We start from the raw sequence: 24,731 nt of genomic DNA, 5'->3' as shown, positions 1-24,731 counted from the left end.
TGGACACTTAGGTTGTTTCCATCTCCGGGCTATTGTAAATAGAGCTGGAATGAACATTTTGGTACATGACTCTTTTTGAATTATGGTTTTCTCAGGGTATATGCCCAGTAGTGGGATTGCTGGGTCATATGGTAGTTCTATTTGTAGTTTTTTAAGGAACCTCCATACTGTTCTCCATAGTGGTTGTACCAATTCACATTCCCACCAGCAGTGCAAGAGTGTTTCTTTTCTCCACACCCTCTCCAGCATTTATTGTTTCTAGATTTTTTGATGATGGCCATTCTGACCGGTGTGAGATGATATCTCATTGTAGTTTTGATTTGCATTTCTCTAACGATTAATGATGTTGAGCATTCTTTCATGTGTTTGTTGGCAGTCTGTATAGCTTCTTTGGAGAAATGTCTATTTAGGTCTTCTGCCCATTTTTGGATTGGGTTGTTTGTTTTTTTGTTATTGAGCTGCATGAGCTGCTTATAAATTTTGGAGATTAATCCTTTGTCAGCTGCTTCATTTGCAAATATTTTCTCCCATTCTGAGGGTTGTCCTTTGATCTTGTTTATGGTTTCCTTTGCTATGCAAAAGCTTTGAAGTTTCATTAGGTCCCATTTGTTTATTTTTGTTTTTATTTCCATTTCTCTAGGAGGTGGGTCAAAAAGGATCTTGCTGTGATTTATGTCATAGAGTGTTCTGCCTATGTTTTCCTCTAAGAGTTTGATAGTTTCTGGCCTTACATTTAGGTCTTTAATCCATTTTGAGCTTATTTTTGTGTATGGTGTTAGGGAGTGATCTAATCTCATACTTTTACATGTACCTGTCCAGTTTTCCCAGCACCACTTATTGAAGCGGCTGTCCTTTCTCCACTGTACATTCCTGCCTCCTTTATCAAAGATAAGGTGACCAATGTGTGTGGGTTTATCTGTGGGCTTTCTATCCTGTTCCATTGATCTATCTTTCTGTTTTTGTGCCAATACCATACTGTCTTGATTACAGTAGCTTTGTAGTATAGTTTGAAGTCAGGGAGCCTGATTCCTCCAGCTCCATTTTTCGTCCTCAAGATTGCTTTGGCTATTCGGGGTCTTTTGTGTTTCCATACAAATTGTGAAATTTTTGTTCTAGTTCTGTGAAAAATGCAAGTGGTAGTTTGATAGGGATTGCATTGAATCTGTAGATTGCTTTGGGTAGTAGAGTAATTTCACAATGTTGATTCTTCCAATCCAAGAACATGGTATATCTCTCCATCTAATTGTATCATCTTTAATTTCTTTCATCAGTGTCTTATAATTTTCTGCATACAGGTCTTTTGTCTCCTTAGGTAGGTTTATTCCTAGATATTTTATTCTTTTTGTTGCAATGGTAAATGGGAGTGTTTTCTTGATTTCACTTTCAGAGTTTTCATCATTAGTGTATAGGAATGCCACAGATTTCTGTGCATTAATTTTGTATCCTGCTACTTTACCAAATTCATTGATTAGCTCTAGTAGTTTTCTGGTGGCATCTTTAGGATTCCCTATGTATAGTATCATGTCATCTGCAAACAGTGACAGCTTTACTTTTTCTTTTCTGATTTGGATTCCTTTTATTTCCTTTTCTTCTCTGATTGCTGTGGCTAAAACTTCCAAAACTATATTGAATAAGAGTGGTGAGAGTGGGCAACCTTGTCTTGTTCCTGATCTTAGTGGAAATGCTTTCAGATTTGCACCATTGAGGACGATGTTGGCTGTGGGTTTGTCATATATGGCCTTTATTATGTTGAGGTAAGTTCCCTGTATGCCTACTTTTTGCAGGGTTTTTATCATAAATGGGTGTTGAATTTTGTCCAAAGCTTTCTCTGCATCTATTGAGATGACCATATGGTTTTTCTCCTTCAGTTTGTTAATATGGTGTATCACGTTGATTGATTTGCGTATATTGAAGAATCCTTGCATTCCTGGAATAAACCCCACTTGATCATGGCGTATGATCCTTTTAATGTGCTGTTGGATTCTGTTTGCTAGTATTTTGTTCAGGATTTTTGCATCTATGTTCATCAGTGATATTGGCTTGTAGTTTTCTTTCTTTGTGACATCCTTGTCTGGTTTTGGTATCAGAGTGATGGTGGCCTTGAAGAATGAGTTTGGGAGTGTTCCTCCCTCTGCTATATTTTGGAAGAGTTTGAGAAGGATAGGTGTTAGCTCTTCTCTAAATGTTTGATAGAATTTGCCTGTGAAGCCATCTGGTCCTGGGCTTTTGTTTGTTGGAAGATTTTTAATCACAGTTTCAGTTTCAGTGCTTGTGATTCGTCTGTTCATATTTTCTATTTCTTCCTGATTCAGTCTTGGCAGGTTGGGCATTTCTAAGAATTCGTCCATTTCTTCCAGGTTGTCCATTTTATTGGCATAGAGTTGCTAGTAGTAATCTCTCATGATCTTTTGTATTTCTGCAGTGTCAGTTGTTACTTTTCCTTTTTCATTTCTAATTGTATTGATTTGAGTCTTCTTTCTTTTTTTCTTGATGAATTTGGCTAATGGTTTATCAATTTTGTTTATCTTCTCAAAGAACCAGCTTTTAGTTTTATTGATCTTTGCTATCATTTCCTTCATTTCTTTTTCATTTATTTGTGATTTGATCTTTATGATTTCCTTCCTTCTGCTAACGTTGGGTTTTTTTTGTTCTTCTTTCTCTGATTGCTTTAGGTGCAAGGTTAGGTTGTTTATTCGAGATGTTTCGTGTTTCTTAAGGTAGGATTGTATTGCTATAAACTTCCATCTTAGAACTGCTTTTGCTGCATCTCATAGGTTTTGGGTTGTCGTGTCTCCGTTGTCATTTGTTTCTAGGTATTTTTTGATTTCCTCTTTGATTTCTTCAGTGATCACTTCGTTATTAAGTAGTGTATTGTTTAGCCTCCATGTGTTTGTATTTTTTACAGATCTTTTCCTGTAATTGATATCTAGTCTCATAGCATTGTGGTTGGAAAAGATACTTGATACAATTTCAATTTTCTTAAATTTACCAAGGCTTGATTTGTGACCCAAGATATGATCTATCTTGGAGAATGTTCCATGAGCACTTGAGAAAAATGTGTATTCTGTTGTTTGTGGATAGAATGTCCTATAAATATCAATTAAGTCCATCTTGTTTAATGTATCATTTAAAGCTTGTGTTTCCTTATTTATTTTCGTTTTGGATGATCTGTCCATTGGTGAAAGTGGGGTGTTAAAGTCCCCTACTATGAATGTGTTACTGTCGCTTTCCCCTTTTATGGCTGTTAGTATTTGCCTTATGTATTGAGGTGCTCCTAGGTTGGGTGCATAAATATTTACAATTGTTATATCTTCTTCTTAGATCGATCCCTTGATCATTATGTAGTGTCCTTCTTTGTCTCTTCTAGTAGTCTTTACTTTAAAATCTATTTTGTCTGATCTGAGAATTGCTGCTCCAGCTTTCTTTTGGTTTCCATTTGCATGGAGTATCTTTTTCCATCCCCTTACTTTCAGTCTGTATGTGTCTCTAGGTCTGAAGTGGGTCTCTTGTAGACAGCATATATACAGGTCTTGTTTTTGTATCCATTCAGCCAATCTGTGTCTTTTGGTTGGAGCATTTAGTCCATATACATTTAAGGTAATTATCGATATGTATGTTCCTATTCCCATTTTCTTAATTGTTTTGGGTTCATTATTGTAGGTCTTTTCCTTCTCTTGTGTTTCTTGCCTTGAGAAGTTCCTTTAGCATTTGTTGTAGAGCTGGTTTGGTGGTGCTGAACTCTCTCAGCTTTTGCTTGTCTGTAAAGGTTTTAATTTCTCCTTCGAATCTGAATGAGATCCTTGCTGGGTAGAGTAATCTTGGTTGCAGGTTTTTCTCCTTCATCACTTTAAATATGTCCTGCCAGTCCCTTCTGGCTTGCAGAGTTTCTGCTGAAAGATCAGCTGTTAACCTTATGGTGATTCCCTTGTGTGTTATTTGTTGTTTTTCCCTTGCTGCTTTTAATATGTTTTCTTTGTATTTAATTTTTGACAGTTTGATTAATATGTGTCTTGGCGTATTTCTCCTTGGATTTATCCCGTATGAGACTCTCTGTGCTTTCTGGACTTGATTAACTATTTCCTTTCTCATATTAGGGAAATTTTCAACTATAATCTCTTCAAATATTTTCTCAGTCCCTTTCTTTTTCTCTTCTTCTTCTGGAATCCCTATAATTTGAATGTTGGTGCATTTAATGTTGTCCCAGGGGTCTCTGAGACTGTCCTCAGTTCTTTTCATTCTTTTTTCTTTATTCTGCTCTGCAGTCGTTATTTCCACTATTTTATCTTCCAGGTCAGTTATCCGTTCTCTGCCTTAGTTATTCTGCTATTGATCCCATCTAGAGTATTTTTAATTTCATTTATTGTGTTGTTCATCGTTGCTTGTTTCATCTTTGGTTCTTCTAGGTCCTTGTTAAATGTTTCTTGCATTTTATCTATTCTATTTCCAAGATTTTGGATCATTTTTACTATCATTATTCTGAATTCTTTTTCAGGTAGACTGCCTATTTCCACTTCATTTGTTAGGTCTGGTGGGTTTTTATCTTGCTCCTTCATCTGCTGAGTGTTTTTCTGTCTTCTCATTTTGCTTATCTTATTGTGTTTGGGGTCTCCTTTTTGCAGGCTGCAGGTTCGTAGTTCTTGTTGTTTTCAGTGTCTGTCCCCAGTGGCTAAAGTTGGTTCAGTGGGTTGTGTAGGCTTCCTGGTGGAGGGGACTAGTGCCTGTGTTCTGGTGGATGAGGCTGGATCTTGTCTTTCTGGTGGGCAGGTCCACGTCTGGTGGTGTGTTTTGGGGTGTCTGTGGACTTATTATGATTTTAGGCAGCCTCTCTGCTAATGGGTGGTGTTGTGTTCCTGTCTTGCTAGTTGTTTGGCATAGGGTGTCCAGCACTGTAGCTTGCTGGTCGTTGAGTGAAGCTGGGTGCTAGTGTTGAGGTGGAGATCTCTGGGAGATTTTCACTGTTTGATCTTATGTGGAGCTGGGAGGTCTCTTGGGACCACTGTCTGAAGTTGGCTCTCCCACCTCAGAGGCACAGCACTGACTCCTGGCTGCAGCACCAAGAGCCTTTCATCCGCACAGCTCAGAATAAAAGTGAGAAAAAGAAGAAAGAAAAGAAAAGAAAACAGAAAGAAAGGAGGGAGGGAGGGAGGGGAGGGAAGGAAGGAAAGAAAGAAGATAAAATAAAGTAAGATAAAATAAAATAAAGTTATTAAAATAAAAAATAATTATTAAGAAAAAAATTTTTTTAAAAGAAAAACAACAAAACAAAAAAAAAAACAGACGGGTAGAGCCCTAGGACAAATGGTGGAAGCAAAAATATACAGACAAAATCTCACACAGAAGCATACACATACACACTGACAAAAAGAGGAAAAGGGGAAAAAATAATAAATCTTGCTCTCAAAGTCCACCTCCTCAATTTGGGATGATTCGTTGTCTATTCAGGTATTCCACAGATGCAGGGTACATCAAGTTGATTGTGGAGCTTTAATCCGCTGCTTCTGAGGCTGCTGGGAGAGATTTCCCTTTCTCTTCTTTGTTCTCACAGCTCCCAAGGGCTCAGCTTTGGATTTGGCCCCGCCTCTGCATGTAGGTCGCAGGACGGCGTCTGTTCTTTGCTCAGACAGGACGGGGTTAAAGGAGCCGCTGCTTCGGGGACTCTGGCTCACTCAGGCCGGGGGGGTGGGGGGGGAGAGGGCGGGGCGGGCCTGCGGTGGCAGAGGCCAGTGTGACGTTGCACCAGCCTGAGGCGCGCTGTGCGTTCTCCCGGGGAAGTTGTTCCTGGATCCCGGGACCCTGGCAGTGCTGGGCTGCACAGGCTCCGCGGAAGAGGGGTGTGGAGAGTGACCTGTGCTCGCACACAGGCTTCTTGGTGGAGGCAGCAGCAGCCTTAGCGTCTCATGCCCGTCTCTGGGGTCCACGCTTTTAGCCGCGGCTCGCGCCCGTCTCTGGAGCTCCTTTAAGCAGCACTCTTAATCCCCTCTCCTTGCGCACCAGGAAACAAAGAGGGAAGAAAAGTCCTCTTGCCTCTTCGGCAGGTCCAGACTTTTCCCTGGACTCCCTCCCGGCTAGTTGTGGCGCACTAACCCCTTCAGGCTGTGTTCACGCCAACCCCAGTCCTCTCCCAGCGCTCCGACCTAAGCCCGAGCCTCAACTCCCAGCCCCGCCCGCCCTGGCGGGTGAGCAGACAAGCATCTCAGGCTGGTGAGTGCCGGTCGGCACCCATCCTCTGTGCGGGAATCTGTCCACTTTGCTCTGTGCACCCTTGTTGCTGTACTCTTTTCCGCGGCTCTGAAGCTTACCCCTCCGCCTCCGCCACCCGCAGTTTCCCCCCGCGAAGGGGCTTGAGTGTGTGGAAACCTGTCCTTCACAGCTCCTTCCCACTGGTGCAGGTCCCATCCCTATCCTTTTGTCTCTGTTTATTCTTTTCTCTTTTGCCCTACCGGGTACGTGAGGACTTTCTTGCCTTTTGGGAGGTCTGAAGTCTTCTGCCAACGTTCAGTAGGTGTTCTGTAGGAGTTGTTCCATGTGTAGATGTATTTCTGGTGTATTTGTGGGGAGGAAGGTGATCTCCGCATCTTACTCTTTCGCCATCTCGAAGTAGACATTCTTGCCGAATAAATAAGAAAAAGAAAATGTATAAAAGTTAAAATGGAAGACATGAAATTACTGATTATTTGCATATGATTGTCAACATTGCAAATACAGGGGAATCTGCAACCTATTCAGCAACAGACAGGTCAATGAGTTTGCAAGATACAAGATTAATATATAAAAGCATATATATACTGTTCCTGCTTTAATCAATTAGAAAATAGTAATAATAATAATAATAATCCACCACAGATCTATAAAAACTACATAGTCCTTCAAAGCACACCTAGCAAAAATATGCAAGACCTTTAAGGAGAAAATAATTAAAAAATTATTGAAAGATAAAAGAAAATTCTAAGTAAATGAGAAATCACATTCTTAGATGGTGATTCAGTCTCATCCCTGTATGAATCCTCCTCAGATTGGTCAATAAATTCAATGTGCATAAATTCAAGAAAGACACAAAAGGGATTAATAAATTCCTGTATTTAATAAAAATGTATCACTTATATCCCACGTCTTCTTAACATGAAGCATACACTTGTTACGGGTTGCTTTTTTGTTGTCTTTTTATAAGGGTACAAATAGATTGTTACTAAAAAGGTGTACTCTTGTAGCCACTGTAATTGTTTCTAAATAATATGTATCTGGAAAAGATTGTTCCTCAGATCCTCAAATGCTTAGTAATTCTCAAGCTAAGTTTTGAGAAGTTTGACTTAGAAAAGATAAAAAGTAATCATTTTTAGAAATGCAACCATCATTTTCTTTAAAAAAATGAAAAATCCTTTTGGATCTCTAGGATAAATAAGTTCTAAAAATAATTACAGGGCTTCCCTGGTGGCACAGTGGTTGAGAGTCCGCCTGCCGATGCAGGGGACATGGGTTTGTGCCCCGGTCTGGGAAGATCGCACATGCTGCGGAGCGGCTGGGCCCGTGAGCCATGGCCACTGAACCTGCGCATCCGGAGCCTGTGCTCTGCAACGGGAGAGGCCACAACAGTGAGAGGCCCGTGTACCGCAAAAAAAAATAAAAAAATAATAATAATAATTACAAACATTTACAAAGCGCTTTTTATGTGCCAGGCAGTGTGCTAAAAGCCTTGTGTCGATTTTCTCATTTAGACCTCAAACTAATATGGCATTATTAGTCTCAATTTATCAGTCAGGAAATCAAAATTCAGAAGAAGAAGGGAATTAGTAAGGTCACTTAACACATAATCAATGGATGGAGCAATGAGACGTAAAAATAGACTTAGGCCATTAGATACAAAGTGACATAGTCTCTTAACCGTGAGTTATTTATTGACGAACTAGCAATTTATTGAGTGCCTAATATGTGGAAGACACTATTAGAGGTGCTGAGAGGACACACAGCCCCTATCCTCAAGGAATCTACATTTTTTCAATCGTCGTTACTATTGTAGGCGCTGGAGAAAATTCTATTTAAGTCTTAAAGCCTTACTTATGATTTTCTTTATGCACAAAATCTAATCTGCGTGTCTCATTCTGAATACCTCTTTCTCTTGGCAGCGACAGAAATGTAAATTCTCAAGGCACAAATAGATTGTTACTAAAAAGGTGTACATAGAATATATTAAGCATTCAAGACAAATGCACTGGCAGTTCAGCTCAAGGTGCATAATTATCACACAGGAATTATTTTATAAAGCATGATGTCAGCCAATATATTTTTGAATTAGAATTGAGTGTGAAAATCTTCAAGTTAAAACATAGTGTTCTGTAATTTTGTGGCTTCCAGTTTTAGAGGAGAGCGAAACATGTATTTATTTAGATTTTTGACAGTGTGGATGTACTTTAAAACGAATGTGACAGTGAATTTTATTCCAGAATTATCTTTCGATACCAAGAAAAGAAACACACATTTGGCTTACTTACATATCTGTAGACACAGAAAATGTGTCTTCACCCTAGTAAAGTCAATCCTGGTCATGGTACACATGCATTTAGGGAGTGGTTTCTCTCTGCATGTACTTATTAAGATGTTAGCTAATCCTCCTGGCCAAAACTTTTATGAGCTTCCTCTAAACAGAGTTTTACTTTACCAGGTCAGTCACAGGCCACTGCTTGGTTATGGCTCAGGGTAGGAGGTGCCACTTACCTTTCTGACCAGGCCTAAGACCCCATCAGTGTGTTGCCGACACCATTTTTCCACAAGTATTCAAGGTTTTATCTCCAGTAGATAAGGAATCTTCAAAAACATAACTACAATGCTATTAACACACATAGAAAAATTATGAATAATTCTGTATCTCAGTTATATCTGGTCGACCACTGAATCTGGCCCTTCCACAAGCCAATCAACTTCCCTTTCTATTTAAGACTACTCTATTTATAGAAAGACTTCAACTTTAAGTTGAAGTTTCTGTTACTTGCAACCAAAGTAGTGTGCTGAATACAACACCAGAAGAACAGTTTGAATTATTTAGGAGTAGCATACGATTTTTTTTTTCAGATGAACATTGGTAGCGTACATTAAAATATAAGTAATGAATGTACTACATAAGAATCATCATGTAAATAACTAACCCTTTATAGCTTTGTACTTCATGGGTTGTAAAGTGTTTTCTCATGCATTCTGTTCACAGTTGCTGTATGAGACAGGCAGTGATTATCATCCTCAGTTTATGTGAGGTAACTAAGATACAGATTACTTCAGAGACTTTTCCAGAATCAACAGAAGTGAGATAAAGTGTCATAACCAGAACCATCTTCCTCCTAACACTCCCACTGGCTCCTATGAGCCTCTGTGAGTCACTAGTTCCAGGCCAGTAGGAGCATCTAACAAAAGATATAACTAGGTTAATAATATGTATGAAGAACAATTCAAGTGTGTGTGTGTGTGTCTGTGTGTGTGTGTGTGTTTAATGAATAGCTTCTATTAAAAAATTTTTTGACAAAAATTTCCAAAAGAAAATATTATTAGCCCTTTTAAAGAGGTGCTTACCTAGCAGCATTTAGCTTTGATCTTGTGATCCAAGGTAATGTCAACAAGTTTCCTTAAAAGACCAACCTCCCAAGACCTTTGAGTTAGACCCTTGGTTTCCAAAGTCTTAGCCAAGAAATCCACTGTGGTAAACTGTCTTCTCTATTTATCTAATTTGGGAGGATGAAGGCCCACGCTGACCTGGCGGGATTTGAACTCATGGTTCCAGGAAGTCTAAATGAGCCAAAGATAATGCTTGGCCATGGATCATTACCCCTGTTGGAGAACAGGCAGAGCTTGGAGCTTGTTTACCCTGACAAAAGCGTTAAGATAAGGGATTACAATCCTCCCTAAAAGCAGAGCCTTGATGTCTGCCTTCATGCAACAGGTAGATCATTTCAGAATACTTCTGTAAGGTATTTGAGATACTCTCCATAGGAAGGGATAGGGAACCTATTTACCTGTGACAAAAACAAAAATGACAAGCAAACTGTTCTTCCCTATGTTAATATGAGTAAGGCCCAGGCTGAGAGACAGTCTCATACTACTCTTAAGAAGTCGTTAAAAAGAAGTAACTTTCTCCTCCCTCAGGCTCTGTGGTAAAGTGGTTCAAGTTGGAACCTAAGAGAAAGGCTAGCAGCTTCTGTTTGCAGCCTAGATAATCATTTCCTGCTTGTCCTTAGGCAAATTGCCTTATCAGTTTGGGGAGACTTGAGTACCTCAATATACCCATCTAAAATAATAGCTGTTTCATCAAGGGTATTGTGGGGTTTAATTGAAGCCCTTGAAGGGTAATGAGATCCTCAGATAAGACCCTGTGTAAACACAGGGTAAAAAATGCATGTCCGCACATACTCACCTCAAACAGATATAGGCCTGGGTCTACACAACTGAATTATCTGGCAAAGTTGTTTTCTTCATGACATCAACATGCCTTAAGCCAGCTTTGTTGTCCCACACTTAGAAGATAAATTCCTTCAGGCCAGTGTTCTCCAAGGATTGCCAAACACTTAGGTAAGGCACCTTGGTGAAGTATTAAATGCTGTAGCCAACTTCAGGTCACCTGCCTTCCTACAATATTTCCCAAACTTCAGGCATTCATTTCCCAGATTCACAAATTTTACTATTTCTGCTTACCAAACTATACCATCATTTACTTAATATCTTTAAACTGAGATAGATTTTTGTTTTAAAAGTTTATTTAAAGCAAACACTTTCTATGATTTTTGTTTATAGAAAACCAGGGTTTTCTAATATACATTTATCTACATATATCTATTAAAGTTTTAAATGTTTATTCATGTTATTTTTAAATTATCTTGCATACCACTAGCTTATGCATATCACATTTAGATGAGGTCAAAAGTAAACATAATTCAAAAATGCATATAATCTGTAGATTGCTTATATTTTATATGTATAACACATTTTGATACTATTCTTTTGAGCAGCTTTGGCAACAAGCTACTGCAGTGTAGTAAACTCCTGAAAGTTCAGAAGCTTAGAAAAATAAACGTTTATTATTACTTAAGGGTCTATGGGTCAACTGGGCAGTTCTGATGATCTTGGTCAGATTTGGCTGATCTTGGCTGGCTTGCTTATGTGTTCCTGGCCGGTTGGCTGGGCCTGGCTGGGCTAGGATGGCCTCACATCTCTGGTGGTTGTCTGAGTTTTCCCTTGGGGTAATGCATTGACTGGATCACATGTCTTTTATCTTCCAAAAGACTATGCTAGACTTATTCCTAAGTTTCAAGATTCCAAAAGAAAGCAGAAGCCATGAAGCCTGTTGGGACCTAGCTGAGATCTGGAACTACTTCCCCTCCACCACATTTTATTGAGCAAAAAAATTGAAATGCCTGCCCACATTCAAGCAATAAGAAAATGGGCTCTTCCTTTTCATAAGAGGGCGTGTAAAGTCACACTGGAGGGCACTGAGTCAGGGAGGAGTGTAGACCTGTAGCCATTTTATAGTAGTTTTAACTTTTGTTCAGGTTTAGCTTAGGAAAATGTTAAAATGAGTGAGCCTTTCTTGAATTCACATGAGGTGGTGGAGGAAAGATGACATGGAGTTAGGAAACCTGGCTTCTGGATCCATTCTTTATAGTAGAAGTGACCTTGGACAAGTTATTTTCATTCTCTGTCTCTCAGTTTCCTCACCTACAAAGAGTGGGGCTGGATGACCATGAGTCACTAAATCAAGCAGCTAGTATGGTGTGTTAGTTAGGGTTAGGTTTTGTTGCAGCCCAAAGCTACTGTGCTGGTTCTGAAAACTCATTAGGGACCCACATTCCTCCAAAGGAATGTGCAAGGGGCCTGAATTTATTTCTATCAGACTGTGCAGCAATTTATGCTCTAGGACAAACAAAAAATAGAGCAATTTAGTCAGCAGTTAGTGGAGTCAAACAGCTGGGTGTGATACCAAAAGACAGTTTAACAGAAAGACCAGGGAAAGAGACAGTCAAAGAACCCCGCTAAAAGTACTATCATCTCACTGCTAAAAACACTTGTCATCGCAGGGTGACCATCCACATGCCCAGGTTTATTAGGAAAAAAAACAAAATTGATAAGCCTTTGGCAAGTCTGACCAAGAAAAAGAGAGAGAGAGAGAGAGAGAGAGAACACAAACTACTAAATAAAGAATGAAGAGGGGGTATTACTAGTAACTTTATAGAAATAAAAATTACTACAAAAGAATATTGTGAACAACTGGATGACAAAAAAATTAGATAACCCAATGAAATGGACAAATCCATAGAAAGATACAAACTACCAAAACTGAGTCAAGAAGTAGGAAAACTGTTTAGACCTATAATAAGAGGTTGAATTAGTAAGTAAAAACACACAGAAAAGCTCATGACCAGATGGCTTCACTGATAAGTTGTAGCATAAATTTAAAGAGTTAATACCAATTCTTCACAACTGTCCCCAAAAAATAGGAGAAAAGAGGACATTTCCCATCTCAGTCTGAGTCCAGGATTACCCTGATAACAAAACTTGACAAAAACATCACAAGAAAAGAAAGCTACAGCCAATACCTCCTATGAGTAAGACACAAAATTCTCAGCAAAATACTAGTAAATTTAATCCAGCAATACAAAAATAGGAGTATACATTATGATAGAAGTGGGATTTATGCCAGGAATGCAAGTTTGGTTTAATATCCAACAATTAATTGATGTATGTACTATATCAGTAGAACCAAGGACATAAAACATGTGATCATCTTAATAGGTGCAGAAAAAGCATTTGACAAAATTCAAAACCCCTTTATGACAAAAACTTTCAATAAACTAGGAGTAGAAGGGAATTTCTTCAACCTGATTAAGGCCGTAGCTAACATTATTCTTAAAGAAGAGAAACGGAACACTTTCCACCTAAAATCAGGAATAAGACAAGAATATCCATTTATTCCACTTTAATTAAAAAATATACTTGAGGAGTTAGGAAATTAGGCAAGAAAAATAAAAATCATTCAAATTGAAAAGGAAATAGTAAAACTACCTCTATTTGTAGATGACATGATCTTGTATGTAGAAAATTCTAAAGAACTAAAAAACATATTAAAACTAATAAATGAGTTCGAGTTTAAAGGACACAGATCAATATACAAAAATCATTTGTATTTTTATGTGGTAGCAAGGGACAAAGTGAAAATGACATAAGAAATTAATTCCATTTACATTAGCATCAAAAAGAATAAAACTCTTAGGAATAAATTTATTGAGTAGTACAGAAGTTACACCCTGAAAACTACAAAGCATTGCTGAAAGATATTAAAGAAGACCTAAATAAATGAAAAGTCATTCCATATTCATGGGCTGGAAGACCTAATATTTATTAAGATGACAGTACTCCCCAAATTGATCCACAGACTCAGTGCAATCCTCTTCAAAATTGAAGCCATTTTTTTCCTGCAGAAATTGATAAGATGAACTAATATTTACATACAAATTTAAGGGATTTAAAATAGGCAAAACAATCTTGAAAAGGGGGAACAAAGTTGAAGGACTCACACCAATTAAAAAATTTACTACAAAGCTTGTAATCAAAACAGTGTGGTCCTGGCATAAGGATAAATATATAGATCAATGGAGAGAATTGAGAATCTGGAAATAAACCCTCCCATTTACAGTTAATTGATTTTCTACAACGCGACAAGGAGAATTCAAGGAGGTAAAATGAGTCTTTTCAACAAATGGTGCTAAAACAACTTGGTATCCACGTGTGAAAAAGTGAAGTTGGACCCCTTCTTCACACCTTACACCAAAATTAACTCAAAATGGATCACAGACTTAAATGTAAGAGCTAAAACTATAAAACTTTTAGAAGAATACATAGGAGTAAATCTTTGTGACTTTGTTAAGTAATAGATTCTTAGATGTGAGTCCAAAAGTACAAGCAACCATGGAAAAACAGATAACTTGGACTTTATCATAATTAAAACTTTCGTACTCAAAGAATACAATCAAGAAAGAGAAAAGATAATAACCCACCAACTGGGAGAACATCATATATCTGATAAGGGACTTGCATCTGAATTATAGGTACAAGAATTCTTACAATTCAAAAATAAAATGACAAATAACCCAATTAATTAATGGATACAGGATCTGAATAGACATTTCTCTAAAGAAAATATACAAATAGCCAATGAGCACATGCAAAGATCTTTAGCCATTAGGTAAATGCAAATGTAAACTCTAAGGAGATATCATTTAACACCCATTAAGATGGCTATAATAAAAAGGCCAGACAATAACAAGTGTTGGTGAGGATATGGAGAAGGGAGAATCCTTACACACCACTGGTAAGAAATTAAAATTTTGAAGACACTTTAAAAAATGGTCTGGTAGTTCCTCAAAAGGCTGAACAGAGTTACTATGCTATTCGATCTTATAATTCCACTCCTAGATACATACCCAAGAGAAATGAAAACATATGTCTACACAAAAATTTGTACGTCAGTGTTCATAGCAGCTTGTTCATAATGGCCAAAAAATGGAAACAACCCAAATGTCCATCAGCTGGTGAATGCATATGTAAAATGTGGGATATTCATCCATAATCTGGAATATTCTTGAGTCATAAAAATAAATGGTAATATGCTACAGCATGGATAAACCTTGAAAACATTGTGCCAAGTGAAAGAAGCGAGTCACAAATGACCCAGCATTGTATGATTCCATTGATATGAAATACTCAGAATAGGCAAATATATAGAGACAGAAATTAGATGAGTCATTGCCGAGAGGTAGAGGACTTGGTTCTGGTGGGTGGGGAATGACTCTTCATTGGTATGGATTTCTTTTGGGAGTGATGAATATGTTCTAAGATTGACGGTGGTGATGGTTACACAATTTTGAATATACTGAAAACCATTGAATTGTACATTTTAAATGGGTGAATTTTATTGGGTTGGCTGAAAAGTTCATTTGGGTTTTTCCGTAAGATGTTAGGGAAAAACCCAAACGAACTTTTCGGCCAACCCAATATTATACGTGAATTATATCTACATAAGAGAACATGCTAGCTCTAAGAGGATGACTGATGAACAACTACAACAATAACAAAACATGTCTGGGGTTATATTTAGCACACACATCACCAATTTGTGGTGCCTAGAATAGATTATCTTCAAGATCCTCTTCTACTTCGGGATTTTCATTTTATGGCAGAGAAGTCTGACCCAGAAAAAAAAGGAATTAATGTTCAGTATATAGGAGCAACAGGTGACTGGAGTTGATTAGATATCCATCTGTCTATCTCTCTATCTAAGCTGACCAATGTTATAAGGAACAAACGTTATGCCTAACTGACTAGGTAGACAAGAAGAAAGAGTTGGGTGCTAATTCCAAACTTAAAATAACAGTTTGAAGACTAAAATTGCCTCCTTAGCAAGGACACCTAATCTTATGATCTGAGATGCAAAGAAGGTCCTGGGAAGAGCAAGAGGTTAGGGATCAAATAGTACTGGGTAGAAATTCAGGCTCTGTCAACTGTTGCTGTAACCTTAGACTTACCATTCCCAGGCCTCAGTTGCCTTATCTATAAAGGAAGGCAACACAGCTATCCTGAAAAATCTGGGCGAAGTGTTAAAATGAAATGCGGTTATAAAGTGCCTGGCATATTGACGGTACTCAAAAAATTAATTTTCTTCCTCTTGTGTGGCAGGAAACCCAGCCAGAGTATAAGATAATACAGAATACAAGAAAATATTTCTCCAAATTCACTAGCATAGACCCAAATCTATCATCCTGTTCCATATTGGCATTCCCTCCTTGAAAAAAATTCATCAGTATGCTCTCCCTGTATTCTGGGGGAAGCATAATTTACTATCAACATGATAGTATTTGAGAAAATAGTGTTATTTTATTTAAAGGAGAAAGGAAAACTCCCTACCACCACAACTACCGCTACCAAATAGCATCAACTCCCGGCTTCTGGATATCAGAATAAGTTGAGTGGGAAGGATAAAGAAAACTATTTGCCCAGAAAAAGTAAAATTCAGCTTCAAACCTAAAAGTGGTGCCAAAGCAGAATTTGGTATAAAATCCTGTGAGTGCAGCCAAGTCCTGTAAAGGAGAGGAACAAGGTATTCCAGGAGAATACAGAACAAGAGCACCTCGCTTGGTGCAACTGGCTCTTAGAGTAGCTGATCACTGTTTCTGCTTCCTCCCACTCCTCCCCGCCAAATGATTTGAAACTGGCCTTTTTGAAGTTGGTCTTTTAAACAATCATTTGCTGTCTTTAAAAAGTTTTAAATGGCTGTCTTGGTAAAAGTGAAATCAATATTCTTTCAGCCTGGGCTTTTAGCAGATAATGTCTCCCCATAAATCATGGGCATAATGACACTGGAATAATTCATTATCTCATTACATTTACATATGATGTGCCACATTGTTCTGAGGTGAAGGTTATCTTCCCTGCCTGGGATTCCATCCAGAAACAAATAAAAGACCAAGGAACCTGATGATTTCATGGTCCGTTTATAGATGCTGTTGTGGATCAGTTTTCTGTCCGTCAGCTACTTTTTCTTTACAGCTCTTCTGTGCACACAGTGCAGGAATATATCCTTTCAGCCCAAGAATTTCAATAACCTTTAAAACTTTATTTGTGCAAGAGGTGCCTGTCTAAGTTGAAGACGTTCTCTGTACTCTGGGCTTCTTTTTATATCAGTGCCAGGTCCAAGTTCATTAGTAAAACCATCAAGTATTTATTGAGCACCTACTGTGTTTCAAGTATGACCCTGGATGCTGGGGATACATATAAAAAGAAGGGTGGACATGATATCTGGTCATTGAGCTTAGCATCATATGGGGAAAGATGAAAAAAGAACTCTTGACAAATAATCATGCCATCTTTGCTAGTAGTAAGTACTGGGAAGGATCAACGAAGGATTCTATTGATAAAGGACCCTCTTGACTGGTCTGGTGGGGCATAGATTATGGAAGGCGGCCCTGGGAGTGGTGTTTAGGGTAAGACCTAAAGGTTAGGTATTGCAATTAGAGCATTCCAGACAAAGGGAACATCATACTGTTCAATAAATACTAGGTGAAGGAATGAATGAACAATAACCAAAAAGCGAACTAATAAAAAAATAGTTTAGATAATGGCTCTAAATCTTGAGGACCTACTCTTAAGCTGCTCAAGGAAAATTGAAGTAGTAAACTGTCAGTGAAGGCCTGTGGCACTACCCCTTCAGCACTAACTCTTACCAGTTATACAGACTGCTGGAATCCTGACCTGGGTAAGTACTTAAAGAAAAACAGACCCAAGTGAAAATTTTAGAGTTACACCTTACAGTTAACTTGGTCCAAGGTTTCCTTGGGTGAATTACTTTCTGTATCTCAATTTCTTCCATTGTAAAATGGGAATTACATATGAGATCCTGTTAAGGCTGCTGTGAAGATAAGAAGAGATCATGAATGTCAAAGTAGAAAAATATAGGAGTTAAGAAGCTAGGCTGTGTCCCTGAGCAGATTGTGTTTGAATTTCTGCTGGGCCACTACTTAGCCATGTGACCTTGGGCAAGTTTCATAGAGTTATGCTATAACACAACATATGTGTTTCTAAAAATCACTGCACTTTGCAAAATTGGGCGAAAGAAAATCACAGAGCTTATGGGGGAAATTGAGGCTAGGGCCACATGGCAAAAACTTGTCAGTGATATATTAAGGAAAAAAGATAGGAGTCTAATAAACAGTAGACAGTTTACATGTGTTAAATAGGTGGGAAATACAAAAACCCAATAAATACGGCACCTTGCCTTGAAAAAGATCGGGAGTTTGCTTGTAGACATGGGCATCGAATGGGTTGCAGTTTTTGAGCGCTTGTGAAGTGGTTGAAGCAGGGTTATCGGAAATGGGGTGGAAAGTTGTAGCACCAGATGTAGACGGTGTGACTCATAACACCTGTGGTGAACTGAGACAGATGGTGGACACTTGAGGGATGTGCAGGTGTGCATTTTGTATACTTCCATGCAACTCAGTTCGGCCAAGTGTAGGTTCTGCATTCACCCAATGTGTCTTGCAGTGAGAACTGAATGTCAGCAAACACGAACATCACAAATTCCCATTAGGCTCAACCTTTCCCCTAATGTATCAGTTAGGTTGGAACACACGTGCGTTGTAGCAGAACTGAATGTGTGTATCCTTGCTCTGCCTCAGTTCTCCCATCTGTAAACGGGGATGATCCTAGTGCCGGCTTCCGAGGGGTGTTGTGATCCTGACTATACCATTTGCTGCCGTATAAAATGCCTAGTACTGGGCCTGACGTATAGGTGTGGTGCCTTTTCCCTGAGCATTTGACATTTCATGGTGCGTTAAATTTGATTTGGAGATTTTGACGAGAGGCCAGGCGTCACTTCTGGTGAGTGAGGGTTGCCCTAGTTGCCTGGGCCTGACAGAAGCGCACGCTCCTACACCCTCATGATACATGCATTGAGTCTTCTCCTCTTGCTCTTCAAAGAAACAGGCCTAGCAAGGGAAGCTGCAGGCCATGTTTTCGTGGGGAGGTGGGAGGGAGAAGAAATGGCAGTTACATAGATTCAGGGAAGGGCCAAGGACCAGCAGGCGAGTGTTCCATGGCCCACCTCAAGCGGAGTCCTCTGTTAGCCATGGCCTCAGCTCCAGCTGTTCTCGCCTGTAGTGCTGGGGTGAGTCACCTAAGCTCTCTGTAGCTGTAATCTGCTTCTTGGTGACTCTCCAAACTGAGCCTGAATTCCAGAGGTTTCCCTATCAATGAGTACAGTTGGCTCAGCCTGCCGTGAAGCCCAGATAGGTAATTTCATCTTTCATCTGTCCTCCTTTTGGGTGGTTGCAGACAGCTGGCTAGGAACAGATACGAGGGGCCGTGACTCACAGGGTGTGGTGGGCTGAGCTGGAAAATAAAGGCCACAGGCTTGCGTGAGATGCACGCAAGTTGTGTGCAGAAAACTCACGAGGCGTGGGTGCAGGCTGCTGTGTGCGCTTGTCTCCTGTAGTTTGTATCCAGATGCATCTGCTACAAGCTCCTGAGTCATGTATGCTGAACGTTTCCACCCCCAGCTGTGTGTTTAGGGGCCGCAGAGCTGCCGCCTCTTTGGCCTCCATCCCCAGAGTGCCGTCTCTTATTTGACACATCTGCTCTCCTTCCTAGAGTGACCTCAGCCCCCATACCTGCATTGCCACCTTCTCTCATCACTTCCGGCTCTGAATGCTTCGCTCATACAGCTATTATTAGCTCCTTGACACTTCATCTTGTTCGTCTCTGTGGCCTCCAACTCTCTGATCGTTGTGTTTTATTGTACCCACATCTCCTATCACCCCAACTCAGAACAGAAGGGTGATGTGATTAAGAGTAACAGACTTTAGACGCAGGCAGATCTGGGCTGGAATTCTGCTGCTTCTGCTTAGAAGTGGAAAGGTACTTCATTTTTCTAAGTTTTAGTTCTCTTATCTGCAAAACGTGAGGAGTAATACTTGTCTCCTTAGAGTTGCTGTCGGGATTAAACAAGATAGTGTCTCTGAAACATTCAACACAGATTAAATACTCCATAAATGTAGCTGTTGTGATTATCAGGAGGTTTAACTTCTTCCAAACAATGGCATTGGCTTCACAGAGCTAAATCCATGCAGTAGGAAATGTACAAATATTTATCAGATGAATAAAATTATCACTTGTTATTAATGTTGAGTATTCCAGTACATATATTTTTAGGTGCATTTCATTCATTCATTCTTATAAATTGTTCCATATGTACCAGGCAAGGAATGGGGGATAGGAATAAACAGAATAGAAGGTCATTGCCCTCCTGCAGTCTCAAATGTAGCAGAAGAGAAGAGTTACAGAGAACTACTCATTCTTGATTTTTCCCCCTAGGAAATTGTCTGCTGCGGATTTTTGGCGTGAATTAACTTTTTAATAAATATATTTGAGTTTATCTGGGAATAAAATATAGATTTTGACTAGCAAAATGATGCATCACATAGGCAAAATATTGGTGAAGTAACATGCAAACACCACATGACGAGCCATTCCTTGTAATAAATTAGACAGCATCACTAAAAGTCAACTGTCAAAATAATTCTACTTCTTGACCTTGGCTTTCATGAGATTCATAGTCTGGAGGATTTTAAGGTTGGATTTAGAGGCTGCCGTACCATTTTGACTGGATTCCCTATTTAATGTAAAGGTCCTATTCACATTCAAGAAACATGGATGAATGGTTTCGTAATGAAGGGATTAGCTTAACTGAATAGAGGTGTATTATATAGAACAGTGTTTCTCAAAGTGCAGATTCCAGGGGACAGTACCGAGTATTGGTTTCTTGTTTTGTTTTGTTTTTAACGAGTATCTCCAGTTGGTTTTGACATAGGTAGTATACACAGTCCACAGTTTGAGATGTACTGGTTTAGAGAAAGTAGGTGGATTGGTTTCTGAGTCATAAGTTATAAGTTCAAAATGGGTATGAGTAAGTGCCAGGGACTGTGAATTGGGATCAGAGTGAATTTGTACTGTGGGAATAATATTCAGGTGACACAATGACTTGGAAGTTTGAGGTATAATCTGGACTGCTCTAAATTTGCATTTTCACAAGTCCAAAAAGTATTAAATCCACTCGCCCAGACTTATAGCTTTATTAACTCAACCTCAATCCACAGTGCCTCTACAGAACTTTGTTAATAGAAATACTGCAAAGACTGCTTTTGAGAAATTTACAGTTGATTTGGAGGGATAAGACATGTTCATGTGAAACTTTGAAATATCAGCATGGGCTAGCAGATAATTACTTGTTGATGTGAACCCCAGAAATAATCCACGTGATGGGGATTCAGAAGTAGGAGAGATCTGGTGTAGCTAGAAGGGTTAGTGGCAATCCAGGTTAAAGGTGAGTGAATGAGTTTATTGAACTATAAAAAGGGATGGTGTATATATCTTGGAAGAAGGTGAGAACAGGGCGTTCCTTGTAGGAACCACAGTACAAATTGTGAAGGAAAGCATTGGTTCTCAAAGGGAGCACAGCCACTAGGAGGCTTTTTAGGAATTTGTGGGGACTATTTACATTGTCACAATTGAGGGGATTCTACTGGCATTTAAGTGGGTCGGGTCTGGGGGTGGTAGGCATCCTATAATGTGTAAGATGGACACACAAAATAGGAAAATTTCTGAGGCCTCTATGACTTTAACATATTCTGCTGGACATTTAATTTGGTTGAAAAACCTGCATATGATTATCTTATTTAGAACCTAGAGTAAGAAAAAAGATGATAGATAGATGATATATAGAGAGATAGATAATGGTTTAATATTATTTTTTCCAGGAATGCAGCTATAGAAGGTAGGTTATAGTTGATTACCTTCAGAGATTTACTAAGCATTGTTCACCATTTCAGAAAATCATATCACTGATGACAGTACAACTTAGGAAAATTTGGGTTTGAGTATCAGTATGAGTTTGTAGCTGTCACATTCGTGGTAATTCTATGCATGTATGTATGAATTTACTTATTTACTTATTTCAAAATGTCAAACGGAAAGGGAAAGAATGGCTACATCTTGTGAGTACTCTTAACTTTTCTTAAATCCACAGTTCTTTGATATAAGGGGATGAAGTGTCAGTATCAGTAGTGTGATCAGGCCTGAGCCCTTATATTTTATAATGTGTTATTATACATTAATTTTCTTTCTTTCTCCTCTATAATGTAGTGAGGTCATCATATTAATATTTTTTCAAATTATTATTATTATGTGTATAGGTTGGTTATGTTATCAACTATTTGTAATATAAAGGGGATATGGGGTTTGATAAGCCTAAAAACTCCTGGATTAAGACATCAAGCCTGAGAATTACAAAGACATGTTTACTTAAATTCAGTGGTGGGGATGGGGTCGGGGGTTGGGATGGGTTTGGAGAAGAAGTGAACCTTTGTTCAGCTTTTGATCTTACTTCCCTAGTGCCACAGTAATGTTTGCCCAGATATATCAACTTTTAGTCACCTATTTTAACAAGAGGTAGATAGGCCTTTTAATATTTTTTGCAGTATTTAAATAGCATATATCTGATACGCATCTTTATGGAATAATAGGTTTGGCCAAGAAAACGGCTGTTGTATTACTGCCTTATCAGCATTTTCAGTGGCTCAAAATGTTTTCCTCATGTTCAGAAACCACAGCATCAGAGAGGTTTCCACTGAGAAGATTTATCTGAATAAGCCATTTTAGTGATAAGGGAAGCACGCAACCCAACAGCTGCCCACACCCCCCTTTTGGGTTTATGTTCTTAAGCTCCAGAGAGCTTCTTTTCCTTCTTTTTACAAACTAAGTCATGCTTCCCCCACCCCCTGACATATGTTTGATGCTTCCCAGAACTCCTTGCTTCTCCAGAAACTATTCCATAGGCAAGTCTGAGGTCCACTTAAACCAAACTCTGGCAAGAGGGAGAAATCACACGTTTCCTTCAGGACATAATGCAGTGACAAAGCATGGGGATAGGTCTCTAGCAGCTGGGGCTAGAAATTGTTCATAAATGTTGTTAGGAAATTGGTGTCAGGGTAAATCCTAGGCCTCGTTTCCCCATGTTTGAGGGTGGCAGCAGGTATCACAGGGGCTTGTAAGATTCTGCCAGGAGAAAATAAACTTACTACTGTCACTTAGGAAATATATGTCCTCTTAAGAAACAAAAGAATGCAGCCATAAAATCAATAGTGATTGCTTATAGACACATGAGCTATGTATTGCTGTTAGGTGTTAGTAAAAAGATCATCTAGACCCCATCTCAAAGATACCCTGGTCATTATTTGAGATGGGGGCTATCTATCTTCAGGGATGAATAACCAAGAAACAGCAAATGTGGTGCTCATTTTATGCTGGGATTGCAGCTAGATGTCATGTTTGCTGTTCTTGGGTCTGTAGGACCCCGTAAGAAGGGGCTGTTTATACCACAAATGGTATGCTAAATAAATAAATAAATAAATTCAGCGTACTCATGGTAAAACTGCGGCATTGATTGGCTGAAAAAACACTCGTCTAGGAAATGCTTTTCAAGTAGGAAATGTTTTTTGTAATGTGATCCACTCAGGAATTTCAATCCAAGAATCATTTTAGGATGGCTGCCTACCCCTGAGTATATCAAATGGGCTGACTCGTTGGGGTTTGGGTTTTGGTTTTCTAGGAGGCCGTTTTGGCACCACGTAGACATTGACCAACATTTTCAAGTAGACGATAGTCAACAGTATGGTCATGTTTAAGAGCTTGGGCTTCGCAAGCAAATAAACTTGAATTTGAAACCACAGGCTTTACTCATGAACTGGGTGCCTTTGGGATGTTATATGTAAAAGCAACAGCAGTGACACTGTATTATAAAGAAATGTTAAGCATAAATAAAATTAAAGAAAATGTACAGTAAACTCTCATGTACCCATCACCCCACTTTGCCAAATTGTCAACATTTTGAGCAAGTTTTTTAACCATGTTCTCAGCAGTAGAATGAGAATAATAATTCCCATGCCCGATAGCTAGTGGGAAGCAGCCACATAGCACAGGGAGATCAGCTCGGTGGTTTGTGACCGCCTGGAGGGGTGGGATAGGGAGGGTGGGAGGGAGGGAGACGCAAGAGGGAAGAGCTATGGGAACATATGTCTATGTATAACTGATTCACTTTGTTATAAAGCAGAAACAACACACCATTGTAAAGCAATTACACTCCAATGAAGATGTTAAAAATAATAATAATTCCCATGCCCAAGAGTTCTTGTAAGGATTATAAAAGCAATAGTATATATGACCTTTTAGCACAGAGGCTGGCATGTAATAAATGCTCCAGAAGTTTATTCACATGTAAACCAAGAATATCCTTGGTTTAAATATACAGCCACCTATGCTGAATGGAAAGTAGGATCTTTGTGCTTTTACTGGCCTTCAGGAACTTCACAAAACATACAGGCCCTTAGCATGAAGTGATTAGATCTTATATTTAAAAAGTAAACCCCCGAGTAGTACAGGAATCTGATGCTTAGCTAACTAGGTTTAAGTCTCAGTGAACATTCTAAATGACTCATGAAAGACAAAAACAGTTCCTTAGGGAGATGACATTGTCCTTGATAAAACAATGGGTACAATAAAACAAGAAGTTTATGGCTAGAAGATCTTACCCCGAGGAAAGAATATGCTTTTCCTTAGGTTTCAGGCCACCAGCACTAGGACTAAGAACGGTCCTGCCATTTCCTTTTGGCTGGTCTCAAAAGTCTTCATGGTAGTCAGTGAAAGCATTATTTTGGTACCAAAAATAGTTGTTGCACTCTGGTTAGAATGAGAAATTTTTTTTTTTTTTTGCGGTCCGCAGGTCTCTCACTGTTGCGGAGCATAGGCTCCGGATGCGCAGGCTCAGCGACCATGGCTCACGGGCCCAGCCGCTCCGCGGCATGTGGGATCTTCCCAGACCGGGGCACGAACCCGTGTCCCCTGCATCGGCAGGCGGGCTCCCAACCACTGCGCCACCAGGGAAGCCCGATGTAGAAATCTTGATGCAATATTTTCATGGTTTCTTTGTACCAAATTGCAGACAATCCATGCGTATATCACACCTCTTCTCTTCTCTTTGGCATCTGACCTGTTCATTCTACTTTTACTTTAAACAATGAGTCAAGGCTGTACCTGGCAGGGTGGGAGTTTACAAACAACAACAAAGTCTGATTCTTTTGGTTTTGATCCTAGCCCAG

This window comes from Aethalodelphis obliquidens, unplaced genomic scaffold, assembly GCF_003676395.1.
Source record: "Aethalodelphis obliquidens isolate GAN/ISIS:26980383/991018 unplaced genomic scaffold, ASM367639v1 scaffold22, whole genome shotgun sequence".
Taxonomy (NCBI): domain Eukaryota; kingdom Metazoa; phylum Chordata; class Mammalia; order Artiodactyla; family Delphinidae; genus Aethalodelphis; species Aethalodelphis obliquidens.
Note: the sequence above shows the minus strand (reverse complement) of the source record.